Source organism: Chiloscyllium punctatum, chromosome 31, assembly GCF_047496795.1.
Source record: "Chiloscyllium punctatum isolate Juve2018m chromosome 31, sChiPun1.3, whole genome shotgun sequence".
NCBI classification, from domain to species: domain Eukaryota; kingdom Metazoa; phylum Chordata; class Chondrichthyes; order Orectolobiformes; family Hemiscylliidae; genus Chiloscyllium; species Chiloscyllium punctatum.
Genome location: NC_092769.1, coordinates 29282606 through 29298384, shown reverse-complemented (window position 1 = coordinate 29298384; position 15779 = coordinate 29282606). Strand labels below are relative to the sequence as shown.

At 49.4% G+C, this 15779-nt stretch overlaps 2 non-coding genes across 2 annotated transcripts; both read right to left on the bottom strand.

The window, feature by feature from the left end:
* Nucleotides 1–1633: 1633 nt before the first annotated feature.
* On the bottom strand, nucleotides 1634–1787 carry LOC140457242 (5.8S ribosomal RNA). The gene has a single exon (XR_011953346.1). It is a non-coding gene; the product is annotated as a 5.8S ribosomal RNA (ribosomal RNA).
* Nucleotides 1788–10792: 9005 nt separating this feature from the next.
* trnae-uuc (transfer RNA glutamic acid (anticodon UUC)) lies at nucleotides 10793–10864 on the bottom strand. The gene has a single exon. It is a non-coding gene; the product is annotated as a tRNA-Glu (tRNA).
* Nucleotides 10865–15779: the final 4915 nt, after the last annotated feature.

Sequence of the window (15779 nt, the reverse complement as noted above, 5' to 3'; positions counted from 1 at the left end):
GCGCTTCTATACGCCACATTTCCCTCGCCCGTCAGGCAAGCGGGGATTCGGAGCTGGGCTCTTCCCTGTTCACTGGCAGTTACTAAGGGTTAGTTTCTTTTCCATCGCTTCGTAATGTGCTTAAATTCAGCGGGTTGTCGCGTCTGATCTGAGGTCGTACCCAGAGTCAGAGGATGGCCAGGCCGCACCGCCAGCATGCACGCCCCCACCTCTTAGTGGGCCGGCAAGGTTTCACTGCGGACGGGGGGGTTGGCCGACACCACGGTGGTCAGAGAGCCAGCCACCCGCACGTCGCTCACCACCCTTGCCAGCGATGGTGTCAACGAGTGGCCGCCCCTGCCGCCAACGATGCGCTGGGACGTGCTCGGCGCAAATTCACGGGACCGGAGACTCTCCCCCATCCACGGCGGGAGGCGAATCTCGGAAGTGCCGGCAGCTTACTCAAGCGGAAGAGTCAGCCCGATTCCTGCCTTGCCAGAGGCCCGGGCACGGCGGTGACGATTCGCCGCCCAGGACGTGCGACGCGCCAGCCGACAGATTCTGCCCGACTGTCAGAGAGAGGGAGAGAGAAGTTCTGAGACACAAGTGGCGAACGGTCGCACAGGCACGGCACGCACATTGATCGCCAGCCGTGCAACGGCACGGCCTTCAGTGGGGCCGGTGGGCGATACCGCTCCTGAACCCAGCGGCCCCGAGCCGGACAAGTTGAGGAAGGCACACCGACAGTGACAGGGTACGGAGGACACAGCGGTGGCCTTCTGGCGACTTGGCCCCCGACAGCCCGACGTTCCGCCTTCCTCCCGATGGTTGGCTGGCGGCAGTTGAGGTGTGCCTGCACGGTGACCGTGCACACACCACGCCCGCCAACCCCTCTGTGCCTCCCGAGACCGGTGACAGGACTGAACAGAAACGAGCGGACTGAGCGGGAGAGCCAAGAGCCAACGATCCACGCACGTGCGACTGTCACAGTCACAGCGTTTCACGAAAACCTCCTCCCTCAGCCAGGCACTCGGCGCCAGCAGGGGAGACAGGATCAGACGTCCCACCGGCCACTTAAGGCCGAGGAAGAACCACGAGACGGGCGGCTGCAGCAGGGGGCGGCCTGCAGCTTCCAGACGCCGTCTGTGCCTCTCAACACTCTCAATCGATCAACCATCGAGTCGGATCAGCGTTTCGAACTGGCGAGCTCCACGGTCAGGCCGGCGGCGCACCAGCACCGGACCTCAGCGGCTCCCTTCACTCTTTCCACTGCCAGCCAACCGAGAGACGGACCCAATGCGGACGTGCAGAGCTGAGGCAGACCCCACAGGAGGCTCAACATTTCGAGGCAGCTCCTTGTCCCAAAGACGAAGCAGTGCACGTCGCCGTGTAAACCACCGACGGCCATTCTTGGGGACCGGTGACAGCCGTGCTGGCCCCACTGCCACGACACAGACGGACGCCAGGCCGCGCTCCCCGGCGGGGGGATGGCGTCGAGCCTGACGAACGGAATGTGCAGGGTGTGGGGGAAAGGCCTAGCGCTCGGATGCCGGAAGGCTCCGGAGTCTGAACTTAGGGGGACAAAGTGGACGGGTCCTCTGTGACACCCCAGCCGCGCTCTCGCCAGCCAAGGCGAGTGCGATTGATTGCCAAATTACCTTCAGACAGGCGTGGCCCCAGGAAGAACCTGGGGCCACAAAGTGCGTTTAGAGTGTCGATGATCAATGTGTCCTGCAATTCACATTAATTCTCGAAGCTAGCTGCGTTCTTCATCGACGCACGAGCCGAGTGATCCACCGTCAAGAGTTGTCTGAGTTTGTTTTCGGTCTCTCCCTCGCCAGAGGAAAGCGACCCGGCCCGCACACACACTCCCCACCTGAGCAGCAGCCACCTGCACGCCGGCGTGCGCGCATAGCAGGGTGGCGTGAAGCTGTGGGGAGCACCATCCTGGTGCGGCCCGTGGAAACATACATCTTTTGGGAAATAAAAGGGCGCCCAAGAGGCGATGCATGTCAGCACGCACCGCAGCGACGGAGGCAGGATCTCCTCCACCATGTCGCCCGCTGAGTGTCACGAGGTGTGCAGCAGCTTTGCCCGAGGAAAAGCAGAGGCGGAAACGGGACCAGCAATCGGTTCGGCAGCGTCACTGACGCGTGCACGTGGCGGAGTGTCGGTGAGCGGACTTTTGCGAGGAGTCGGGGGCTGCAATAGCCAGAGCTGACGGCCGCCCGGCCCAGCCATTGCCAAGGTAGGCTGGGAAACGCGGCAACGTGGGCTGAGAAAGAGAATAGATGGGGGAACAGAGGGATGGAGAGCAGAGGGTGTGGGGAGAGAGAAAATGCATGGGGACTCAAAAGATGGGAAGAGGGACTGGACAGGGATACAGAGGGTGGGGGTGAGAGTAAGAAAGAGAGAGAGAATGGACGGTGTGCCGGGGGTGGCGAGGGATTGGACAAGGGTGCCGTGGGTGGCACGGGGGAATGGAGAGAGCGGTGCCATGAATGGCGGGGGAGAATGGATGGAGGTGCTGTGGGTGCTACAGGGGAGAATGGGCAGGTCGTGCCATGGTTGGTCGGGGAGAATGGACAGGGGATGCAGTGTGTGGTGGGGAGAATGCACAGGGGCGCTGTGTGTGGTAAGGAGAATGGTCAGGGGATGCTGTGGGTGGCAGGGAGAATGGACTGGGTGATGTAGGTGGCGGGGAGAATGGACAGGGGGCACTGTGGGTGGCGAGTAGAATATAAGGGGATGCTGTGGGTAGCAAGGAGAATGGACAGTGGCACTGTGGTTATCAGGGGTTAAGTCCAGAGGCACTGTGGTGGTGGAGGAATGGACAGGTGGTGCTGTGGGGAGGTTTGGGTCTTGGAGAGAGATTGTGTTGGTGAAAGCATCCCACTCACTCACAGCATCCCTTTCTCTGCACACATGCGGTGCACATTTTTGTGAGTCTGGATGGGATGCTGTTTGGAGGGTCAGTGTTGACTCTATGGGCCAAATGGCCTGCTCCCACACTGTAGGGATTCGATGAATAGGAGAGCTGTCAAACCAACAACTTCTAATTGGTGAAATAAAAGACCAGGAGCCAATCTTTAAGCAGTTTTCCATTTATTCTCTCAAATTGCCCTTTCAATTGTATTCCTTGAATTTAATGTGTTCCGTTGTAGTTTAATTATGATCCATGAAAAGTAATATCCAGTCACATCAGAGGGAAGAACCAATTCAACTGACTGAACAAGTGTAACAACACTTCTGTATGCACTTTAGATGTCACATCCTCTCCCTCTCTCTCTCTGTTGACCCAACGGGATGACCAGGGCTAGAATTACCACTCTCAAAATATAATTGCTGATCTACTGTTTGCTTCTGCTGCTTAACATAAGGATTTAAAAGCTGCTAGCCTGATCTCACAGAAAGCACAAAAACAGACTGTTCACTTGCGCTTGCGCAGAGATAAAATTTCATTTAGAATAGATCACAAAATAACAGCAGGTGCCAATCCCATAACTCTATGTTACACATGGAGGGAGGGGAGGGGAAGTAAAGTGTGTTACTCTCAGATGTTAGAGGGCAGGACAAAGTTTCAGCCAGTGGGAAGTTAAAATTAAACCCTGTGCTGTTTTCTGTTATAAAAACTCAAACCACATGGATTTGGTTTGAAGGGAAATGAAGGAAAGGCAGCTTGCAAAGTTTCTAAGCCCCCACAACACGCACACACAATTCCCTCTGCTTAGCTGGAGACAGTGCTTCCCCCCTCTGTTTAGGAGTAAACTCTGGAAAGGTGGTGGTATTGATAGTGAGGTGGATGGTCTCCGGCCACAGTTTGATACCAATCAGCTGGTAAATGGGGCAGAGAGATGGAATTTAATCACCAGGCATTCTGGGAAATGTAATAATGGAGGAAAGTAATCAATAAATGGTAAATCCCTACAGAGTGCCGAGGATCAAAGGAACCTTGCTGTCCAAGTCCAGAGATCCCCGAAGGTATCAGTACAGAAAAAACTAGGGAATGAGAAAGGCATAGATTTGTACTTTTTTCATACAGAGTGTGGTGCGTGTGTGGAATGGGCTGCCAGAGGAAGTGATGGAAGCTGGAACCATTATAACATTGAAAAGGCATCTGGTTGGGTACTTGTATTGGAAGGGTTGAGAGAGATATGGGTCAAATACTGGCAAATGGGTCACGAGATTAATTTAGGGTATCCAGTCAGCATGGGTGAGCTGGACTGCAGAGTCTGTTTCTGTGCTGTATGACTTTACCCGCCTAATTCAATGCAGGTTTCAGCAACATGTCTGCAGCTTTATGCTTTTAGACATTAACAGTGTTTCTGAATATATCATTTCAGCTGTTCTTAATTTTAAAATCAGCCATTTCTTGTGCACCCCTGTCTTCCAGGTTGATTCATCAACATCCATTCTCTCTCTTTCCCGAGAAGGGCTTGATACAGCAATCAAAGAGGGCTCGAGGTCCGAGAAAGGATGGCGGGGTATGGAAAGGGGCGCAGAGGCTGAGGGAGAAGAGAGACAGAGAGAATGGATCGGGGAACAAAGTGTAGGGGGAGAGAGAGAGAGAAAATGGACAGGGGACAGAGAGTGGAGGGGAGGAGAAAGACTTGGGGACAGAGAATGGGGGGCAGAAAATGAGGGGGAGAGAGAGAGAATGGCTGGGCAGAGAGATTTGGTGAGTGCAGACTGTGAGGAGAGAGAGAATGCATGGGGACAGTGGGTTGGGGAAGTGACTGCACGAATCCCATCTTACCCAGGAATGGTGTCAGTGTTCCATGAACTGGAACCCACTCCATTAACAGCAGACTTGGGGGCAATCATTTCTCAATAGACACATGGCTAAGACGGTAGATTCATATCATCCCTCCGGGCCATTCGGCCCATAACATTCAGACTGACCTTCCAAACAGCATCCCACCCACTTTCCCCGCAGTTAACCCACCCTAGGTTGCAGATCCCTGGACACTTCAGCATGGCCCATCCACCTTAAGCTTCAGATGGTTCGACTGTCGGAGGAAGCTGGAGCACCCAGAGTTCACCCACGCAGACACAAAGGTGAGAACATGCAAAAGTCCACACAGAGAGCTGCATGACCGTGGAATTGAACCCAATCCGTAGTACTGTGAGGCAGTGGTGCTAACCACTGAGCCACCATGCCACCCAGAGCTTTGAAGTTCTGCTTTGTCTTTGTAGCTTCTGATTTGTCATGAGCCTTCAGCAGAGGCTCTCTCCTCCTGACATTGTTAGACCACGCCTGCTGCAACTTCCCTTTTCCATTTCTCCAGCCCTGAGCACACCGGTTCCCAAATCCTGGCGCCAGTCAGACACTGATGCAATCTTGTCTTCTACTGCCAACTGCAGAGAATGGTGACAATCCCTGCCACTATTCTCTCCCTGACCACCGCTGCCCCCTCCCCAACATTGTTTTTACTCCCACCACGCAGCCCGGCCTCGCTCGTGCAGACCTCTCTCAGATCGCCTTTATCTGTCTGACCTGTGCTGACACCCTCCTGACCCTGTCCACTGACCCAGTCAGAAGGCTTTGTCTGTCGAGGAATAACCATCTCCCAGAATAAAGTGTCCAGTTAACTTTCCCCTTTTCCCCCAACGTGTCTGCAGCCCGGCGTCCAGCTGCATCTTTCTGAGCCGAAGGTCCTCCAGCCTGTGTTTGCCCTGGATCACAGCATCCAGTGCATCTCAACTTCTGCAAATCGAAAGACAAGCCCAACCCTTGGAAGAGAAGGTGGAGAAACAGAACAGACATGAACGTAAAATCATTGTAGTGCGATCACTTCCCTTAAGCATGAATGGAGGTTAACAGCCGTCCGTGGGCTTGTGGTGCAACGGTAGCGCGTCTGACTCCAGATTAGAAGGTTGCATATTCAAATCGCGTCAGGCTCACTATAATCAACTTCTTCCATTTCAAATCCAGAAAGGAGTAAGTTTTTTCCGTATATCGGTCGTCTCAAATCTTCTTTGCGGAAACTTTCGATCACACGTGAATCTTTCCTGTCAGTTTGATTTGTGAACACTGTGTCAGGGAGGTGGTATGCCCATTGTTTGGGTAAATGCTCAGCTCCCCGCAATGTGAGAAGTAAAATAGGGAAACTGATGAAATCTGCATGGATACCATGTGGTTGGAGTGTCCTAAAGCAGAAGTTGAGGTGTTTTCCTACACGTGTCGGGGAGCAAAAATGTGGCAGTGGAGGAGGCCCAGAACTTGCATGTCCTTGGTGGAATGGGAGGGGGAGTTAAAGTGTTCCGCCACAGGGCGGTGTGTCGTTTAGATTTAGAGTCCCAGAGTTGTTCCCTGAAATGTTCCGCTAGTTGGCGTCCCGTTTCCCCAATGTGGATGAGACCATATTGCGAGCAATGAACATAATCTTATAAATAGATTGCATAAATCTTAGCCTGCCAGAGTTATTTTCTTTAATTAAATTAAAGATTTTTTTTATTCAATTGGATGACTGCATGAAACGGTTTGTTGGTCAGATTTGAATCATCACACCCAAATGAAACGATGCCATGAATATCAGTGAACTGCTCTTTTTGTTAAAAACCACACGTTTTTGATTTATTTTCACTACTTACTGGTATTCACACCTGCACATTCAATGTCAAACTCTGACATCAGAAATTAAATTACAACAAAAATTTTGACTTACAATATTCGACGAACAAATTACTGGCACACAGTGAATAAACACCAAGTCTGATTAATATGAAATTAAATTTGACAAAAAAAAAATCAAGATGGGAGATAAGAAGTGGGGTAAGGGCAGAGGGCAAGAAATGCAGCATCATAGAAAGTGCTCCTCCAGAGAGTGCTTTTTACCAACCACCACTGCTAAATATGAACACTCTGATATGATCCTCCAGTTTTAATGTAAACTGTAGCCCCATACAGTAGGTACCATTTAAGTGAGTTAAAAATACAAGCCTTGAGCAAATCCAGCTTCCAGCCTTACCCCCACCCCCCGGCTTATTGGGGCTGGGACCTTCCTCCAGCTCCGGGGGGTTATTGAACTCCTGGGCTCCAGCGGCCACGCCTCCACTGAAGGAGCTTTGGGAAGCTAATGCAAAGGCAAGATACAGAACAGAAAACCTTTGTATATGAAAGTAGTTTACGAGACATTGAGCAATAGCATGACATGGAATGAACCCATCGACCTCTGGGTTATCTACCCAGTACACTCATGCAGCACTACTCTACTTCTGTGCTCCCAGCAGCTGGATCGTGGATCAGTTTAAAATAGGTCCTATACCTCTGATTACATCGGTACACAAGGCAGTGAAGAAAGGTTTCAGCACACTGGCCTTCATCAGTTAGGGAATTGAGTATAGATGTTGGCAAGTTATGCTGTAGTTATACAGGACGCTGATGAGGTTGCACCTGGAATATTGTGATCAGTTTTGGTCCCCTTGGTGTTCTGACTTCTGACTTCTTCAACTCTGGGTTTGTGTTGAACTTGATGGGATATTTTGTCCAACTCAGCATTTTTAAACAGTATCTCTCAGAGGGATTCATCTGAAAATTTTCATGAGGTGAGCTCAACAAGATTGAACTATTCAAAGTTACTTGTTTTCTGTTTTAAACTTACATCAGGACCAGTAGTCAGAGACACATACAGCATGGAAACAGACCCATCGGTCCAACTTGTCCATGCTGACCTGATATCCTATATTAATCTACTCCCATTTGACAGATGAATCTACTCCCATTTGACAGCACCTGACCGATATACTCTGGCAACTCATTTCATATATGTACCACCCTCTGATTGAAGAAGTTGTCCCTTTAATATATTTCACCTCTTACCCAAAACTTATGCCCTCTAGTTCTGGACTCCCCCACCCCAAGGAAAGGACATTGTCTATTACACTGTCCATGCCCCTCATGATTTTATAACCGCTATTAGGTCCCTTCTCTGCCTCCGATGCTCCAGTGAAAACAGCCCCACGCTATTCAGCCTCTCCCTGTAGCTCAAACCCTCCAACCCCCAGCAACATTCCTGTAAATCGTTTCTCACAGAGAAGTCAACGTTTCAGTCCTGAAGAAGGGTTAATACCCAAAACGCTGACTATTCCACATCCTGGTGCTGCCTGGCTTGCTGTATTCTCCCAACCTCCTGCTTGCCAACTTCGGGTTGCAATATGTAGTGGCTCAGTGATTACCACTGCAGCCTCACAGCGCCAGGGACCCAGGTTTGATTCCAGCCTTGGGTGGCTGTCTGTGAGGAATTTGCACTTTCTCCTAATGTCTGAGTGAGTTTTCTCTGGGTGGTCCTGTTTTCTTCCATAAACCAAAGATGTGCAGGTCATGTGTATTGGCTATGCTTAATTGCCCATAGAGTTAGGTATATTAGTCAGAGGGAAATGGGTCTGGAATGGGTTACTTTCGGGTGGTCGGTGTGGACTTTTTGGGACGAATGGCCTGTTTCCGCACTGTAGCTAATCTCATCCAATACTTTTGTTATTAACGAATGGCAGAGTAGGTCAAATGGACTAATTTCTGCTCCGATGGTCTTGCGGTCTTAGGTTTCTCTGGATCATTTAATTGGCAATGTGCAGTCCCGGGCTCAATGAGCAGCAATGTCCACTGAAGGCAAAGCTCATAGGATCATAGAGCTCCCACAATGTGGAAACAGGTCATTCAGCCGAACAGATCTGCACTGATCTTCCGAAGACTAACCCACTCAGATCCATTTTCCTACCCTCCATAAATTGCACACAGAGCCCCAAGGGCGAATTTATTCCTGGGTTCCTGGTGCCCTGAGCCACCATGGGGTTGCTTTTGAAGGGTGTAGGGGAGGCATTTGCATTCCAGCAGAAAACAAAAACAGTCCACCTACTCTCCCACTGCACCCAATGTTGAACTGGCAGGAGGTTCAGTCCTGGGAGGTGACTGAAGGCATCATCACTGGTAGGATCTGATTACTGGGAGCGCTGGTGCCCCCGCTGGTGCTTCCGCAAGTTGTAGGAAAACATGAACCTCTTCCCACACTCGGGCCAGCTGGAGGGCATCTCCCCGGTATGGGCACATTGGTGTTTCAGTAGGGCAGAGGAATTGCTGAAGGCCTTCCCGCAATTAGGGCAGCAGAATGGCCTCCCCCCCCTCCGCCACTGACCACCCCCCCCAACACCCCCGTGCGGTCCAGCTGGTGATTCAGCAGTGTGGAGGAGCAGCTAAAGACCTTCCCACATTCGGGGCAGGAGAACGGCTTCTCCCCGGTGTAGATGGACTGGTGCCTCAGCAGGACAGAGGAATTGCTGAAGGCCTTCCTGCACATAGGGCAACTGAACGACCTCGCACCCATGCGGACACACCAATGGTCCAGTACGTCGGAGGAACGAGCAATGCCCTTCCTGCAGTTGGGGCAGAAGAACGGCCTCTCAGTGTGGACCCGCCGGTGTCTCAGCAGGTGGCAAGAACTGCTGAAGGCCATCTCGCTCTTGGGGCCGGAGAACAGCCTTCCCTGGTGTGGATCAACTGGTGCGTCAGCAGGGCAGGGGAAACACTGAAGGCCTTCCCACACTCAGGGGGACAGAAGAGCCTCTTCCCCTCTGTGGGCCCATTGGTGCTTCACACCCCTTTCAACTTTCACAATATCCTTCTGATAGGAGGGAGACCAGAATTGCACGCAATATTCCAAAAGTGGTCTAACCAATGTCCTGTACAGCCACAACATAACTTCCCAACTCCAATACTCAGTCAGAGGATTGCGAAAGCTTTCAAAACGCACAAAAAACAAACAGGTAAGAATGGAGGGACAAACCAGATTTTTGAGAGTGAGCTTGGAAGCATCACTGAGAAATCAGCGGAATGAGTTTATTGGGGACGCGTTCTCCTTAAATACACTATATACGTATTCCTCTTGTGCTCTTCGTAGTTTCTCTGTGCTGCAGTGTGTAGTGGCTCGTTAAAATAATGTCCTGATGCAGCTTTTTTGTGGGTGTTGGGATGATTGCTTTTGTGGTTAGGTATTTGGTTTGTGTGTGTTGTTTTTCTGTAGATGCTAGTTTGAAGTTCCCCATTGACTGTTCGCTCAACTGTGACATCTAAGAATGGCAGTTTATTGTTGTTCTCCTCCTTTTCAAACCAGGAGTCCCCCTCAGGCCATAGTCTCACTACCTGTAACACCAATATACAGACGAGTCAACGGCCTTTTCTGAGGACTAAAACACCAAGTCGAAGATTCATGCCACTCCATTTACTCCATCTAAGAATTTCTGAACACCAAAGACACTAAGATTGAAGAGGTGGAAAAATGTTGTCCTTTGACATAACAGCCCTGTTCACATCCATTAACATCAACGTGGCCAAAGAAAACTGAAGACACTACTTGAAGAACCAACTTCATCAGCAAAGATAACACTGTCAACCTCGTGGTTACCACCCACTTTATATTCAGTAACAAGCCCAACAAACAAATCAACGAAATACCCATGAAACACTTCTGTCATCAAAAAATGAAACAAATTAGAGGAAACCTACAACACCATCAACAATCTCCTTACTGGCATAAAATTCACAAAAGAGGAAAACAACAACAAAGTGCCATTTCTGGATGTCACAGTAGAGTGAACAGTCAATGGTAAATTCAAAACAGCCTCTGCAGGAAAGCAACACATGCGAACCAAGTACTCAGCTACAGAAGTAATTATCCCCACACATACAAACAAATTTGAACGAGGACACTATTTCAACTCGCCACTCCACACTGCAGCAACCAGTAACGACGAAGACCAAGAAGTAACTGTTCAGCGCATTTAAGGAGAATGGGTAGCCCAAAAGCACACTGAAAATTGCTTCCCTGACCGGGAATTGAACCCGGGCCGCAGCGGTGAAAGCGCTGTATCCTAACCACTAGACCACCAGGGAGATATAGATGGAGCGTGACAGCTCTGCTGAAAATTTCTTCCCTGCCCGGAAATCGAACCCAGGTCACGGAAGTTCGAAGGCTAACACCAATGTCATTTCTTGTATCCATTGCTCTCGATGCGGTCTCCTCTACATTGGGGAGACTGGAGCCTCCTCGCAGAGTCAAGTCACTGCTCTTGAGGGAACATCTCCAGGACACCCGCAACAATCAACCCCATCGCCCTGTGGCCCAACATTTCAACCTCCCCTCCCACTCTGCCAGGGACATGCAGGACCTGGGCATCCTCCATCGCCGTTCCCTCCCCACCCGATGCCTGGAGGAAGAACGCCCCAACTTCTGCCTCGGATACATTCAACCCCAGCACATCAATGTGGACTGCACCAGTTTCCTCATTTCCCCTCCCCCCCACCTTACCTCAGTTCCAACCTTCCAGCTGAGCGCTGTCCTCAGGACCTGTCTTACCTGCCCATCTCCCTTCCCACCTATCCGCTCCACCCTCCTCTCTGACCTGTCACCTCCGTCCCCACCCCCATTCACCGATTGTTCTCTTTGCTACCTTCGGCCCAGCACCCCCCAATTTATCTCGCCACCCCTGGAACCGTCCTGCCTCTATTCCTGATGAAGGGCTTTTGCCCGAAACGTCGATTTTCCGGCTCCTCGGAAGCTGTCTGACCTGCTGTGTATTTCCCTCACCACTCTGATCTAATCTCTGGTTTCCAACCTCTGCCGTCCTCCCTTTTGCCTACCAAATAAACCCAGTGTGCCGATTTCATATCAACAAATTGACACAAGTCGACTCAACGTCTACAGAAACCCTAGCACATTACTTTACATTAATGACATCTGGGAAATGATGTCTAGACAACTCAACCCTCTCCGCATCATGGTAGCCCACAAACCTACCAACACACTTAAACAGCGGCTAATGAACCTGAAATACCCGATGCAAACAACCAGCAAACGAATGTTATTTACAAAATACTATACAGGGAACTATATACATGAACTCTGCCTCACAGTTTTCTGTGGCAAGAAATGCTGGGATGAGATAAGGAAGATTTTTTTAGCCAAAAGGAATCGGCACTGACTGGACAGCCATTTAAAATCAACGCAGTCTGCCCAGGATTGAAGACCCGAAGGGATGAACAGTTTTCTTAATTCCTGAAGAGTAACAAAGCTGAGACTGGGTTTTGGTGTTTTTTTCCCTTTCCACTCCCAGGAGCTGCAGTGGTTGGGGCGGTGAGTTGGGGAAAGTGAAATGTGCCCGTGAGCAGCGTGTGGGGCTATTTCAGCTTCCTCTCCTCTGACATCGCTATGACTTGACTCTGATGTTCTCAGGGACATTTCCTGACGCGAGACAGTGAAAAGAGTCTCGTTCCTGCAGATCAGTAATTCAAACCGTATGCCGGCTTCAGGACAATGAGAAAGATTATATGGGGTGTGTGAAGAAGCTGTGAGCTGCACTTCAAACAGGTAGGTGGAGTCTGATGCGTTATCCATTGAGCCCCTGGCACTGTGCGTACCTCATGCCACCATGGTGCAGAGTTTTTCCAGCAGTTTCGCTTTCTGTCTCGGATTCTCAACATCCGCAGTCCTTTACGTTAGAAATTCAATCAATTCAGAAACCCCTTTGTGCTGCCTCAGTGGAAAAGATTTCTGTTTGGGAAACATTTTCCTGAAACCATTAAAAACGTGCACTTTCGCAGCCAAGAAAGCGGTAGGAGCGAGAACAAGAAACACTCAGTCCCTGAGTGGTCGCGAGACACCAACGTTTCAGGTAACGGCCGAAAGCGCTGACCAATTGCGCCACAGAGACAGTTCCCAGCGCCGCCCGCACAATGTCTTTGAGGAACCTACTATTCAATTCATAATTCAACCCGCCCCGCCCAAAATTACCATTGTCTTCGATCAGTTTTACTTTTCCATAGTAAAGCCTTGGACATTCATTAGGGAGACATGGGGACAGTCTGCTCCCACCATCTGCAGGCACATCCATGTCACGAGTAACGCGCTCTCCTACACCGGGGCCATCGCCCTCCGAGCCTTTCAGTGTTTTGCCTCTTTCCGAATTTTCTCATTGTCCCCAAGCCGAGAATGGGTTTGAATTCCTGATTTGCAGAGAATTCTTTCAATGTCTCGGGTTAGTTCATGTCCCGAGAATATCAGAGTCAATCTCCCGGCCTCTTAAACAAGGGGATGGTGTCTGGACTATCTCTGCTCGGTCAGACAATTCATCCTTCATTCTCCTCTAATTCCACTTCCCAAAGAGTTTCTAAAGATTCACAAAGCTGGAGACTGGGATTTCTGTTTTACTTCCTGAACATTTTTCCACCTGCTAACTGACAATACTTTGCCAAAACCTCTTCCCCATTGTAACACTTGCATCATGTCCAGGGATGAGCAATTACCATTTTGTGGAGACATTCCCAAGTTTGGGAATGTTCTCTTTTGAGCAAATAAGGTTAACTGGAGATTTCCAGGGGTTTTTGTCAATGATGGGAGAAGACGTGGTGTGAATGGACAGGTTAATGATCAGAAGACCCTATTGCCATTGCCTGGGGTCAATTACCAGAGGACAGGGATTGAAGTTCTTCAATGGAAAGCAGCATTTGTGTCGAACAAACACAGCGAATACTGCAGAAAGCCAACGGGTCGAGCAGCATCTGTGGAAAGGTAAACAGAAACGACGTTTTGAGTGTGCTACGGTTTTTGTTCAGAACTCAGTCTTTTGCCTCTTCCCGAAGTTGGTCAAGGTGTGTGTCTCAATTGGCAAACACATGACAAGTGCAGTGCCGCAATGTGAAGTTATAGCCTTTGCTGTTTTTTTTTAAAAGAAGCAGTCCAATGTTTAAATGGTTATATATTGGAATGTGGAGAAAGTGAGGACTAGAGGTGAAAGTCGAAAAATGTGGCACTGGAAAAGCACAACAGGTCAGGCAGCATCTGAGAAGCAGGACAGGGAATGTTTCGGGCACAAGCCCTTCATCAGGAATGATGTATGGATGTACAGAGGGGTCTCAGAGTCCCTCCACACCAGTCAATGCCAGTTGTCGGGCAGATGCAGCAGGCAATGAGCGAGCTAATATTACGAAGACGAATTGAGTTTAGAAGTGGGGTCATTGAACATATTCAAGGCGACGTTCATCTGAGTTTTGAGCAACAAAGAAGTGGATGGTTATGGGGGGAGGTAAGAAAATGGTTTTAAGACCAGTACAGGTCAGTCACACAGTCTGACAGCACTCAACAGACCCTTCATCCAACTAGTCCATGCTGAGTATGTTCTCAAACTAAACTCGGCCCACCTACCAGTGTTTGGCCCATAAACCTTCGAAACTTTCGGATTCATGTACTTATCCAAATGTCTTTTAAACGTTGTAACTGTACATGTATAAAATCATGAGGGGCATGGATAGGATTAATAGACAAAGTCTTTTCCGAGGGTGGGTGAGTCCAGACCGAGAGGGCATGGGTTTCGCTTAGAGGGGAAAGATACAAAAGAAATCTAAGGGCAACGTTTTCACGCAAAGGATGGTACGTTTATTGAATGATCTGCCAGAGGAAGTGGTGAAGGCTAGTACGATTGCAACATTTAAAAGGCATTTGGGTAGGTGTATGAATAGGAAGGGTTTGGAGGGATATGGGGCCGTGTGCTGTCAGGTGGGACTAGATTGGGTTGGGATGGTTGGTCGGCATGGACAAGTTGGACCAAACAGTCTGTTTCTGTGCTGTACATCTCTATCTCAATGTCAAACATACTCACTGACCTGGCCTCCACAGCTTTCTATGACAATGAATTCCATAGATTCACCACTCTCTGGCTAAAGAAATTTCTCCTAATCTCCATTCTCACTTTATGCTTAGGCTATGCCCATGGGTATTAGTCTCTCCTCCCAATGAAACACCTACCCAATGTCCACTCTGTCCAGGCCGTTCATTGTTCTGTACGTTTCAGTTAGATCCCCCTTGAATGTGGGCCTGTTAATCAGCATGAAACAAACACTTCAGGATGAGGACTTCCGTGATTAGATCCAACAACGTGAGAATGGAGGGTGAGAGTGTGGTATGGAGATTTTCAGGTTTGAGGGAATAAGGTAGGAAAGAAAGTTTAATACAAATTATAAGTGATCAGATGAGCCGATGGGCCAAGGAGTAGTGGATAGAGTTTAATTTAGACAACTATTAGCTGTTGCATTTTGATGAGGCAACTCAGGGCAGGACCATTGTGATTAATGGTAAATTAATGGAATTCTGTGCTCAAGGAAGCAGTAGAGGCAGCTTCATTAAGACACTATTGGATGGGTTTTTTTGCGTGGTAAGGGAATTAAGGGAAGTTGGGATAATGCAATAAGGAGGAGCTGAGACGATTGATCGATCCGCCATGATTTTAATGAATGGCGGAGTAGGGTCGATGGGCCAAATGGCCTACTCCTTCTATTACTTTGAAACGATAACCCTGCGTTTCCCATGGCCAACCCACCTAACCTGCACATTCCTGGACACTGGGCAATTTAGCATAGCCAATCCAAATCAAGGCCAGTGAGCAATGTCGTGATGTGGAAACCAAACACCAGAGAATGATCGAAAGAGACAAGGAGAATAAATGTACTAGCAATCAAAACTGGATTCTAATCATCACAAAAATAAGTCTAAAAGCTCAGTATGTGAATGTGTGCTGCATTGTAACAAAAGCGAATTAATTGACTGCACACATTGTCGAGAATAATTATGATCTGAGACTCCTTACAGAGATATGGCTTCAGAATGACAAGGATTGGATCCGGAATATCGAGGGGATACGTGGCATTCAAGTCGAGTGAGAAGTTCAGTAAAGGTAGCGGGTCGGCACTGCTAATCAAAGCACTGATAGCATGGTAGTCTGGTGTCTGCTCGGATTTCAGGTCCTGATTTCTCTGT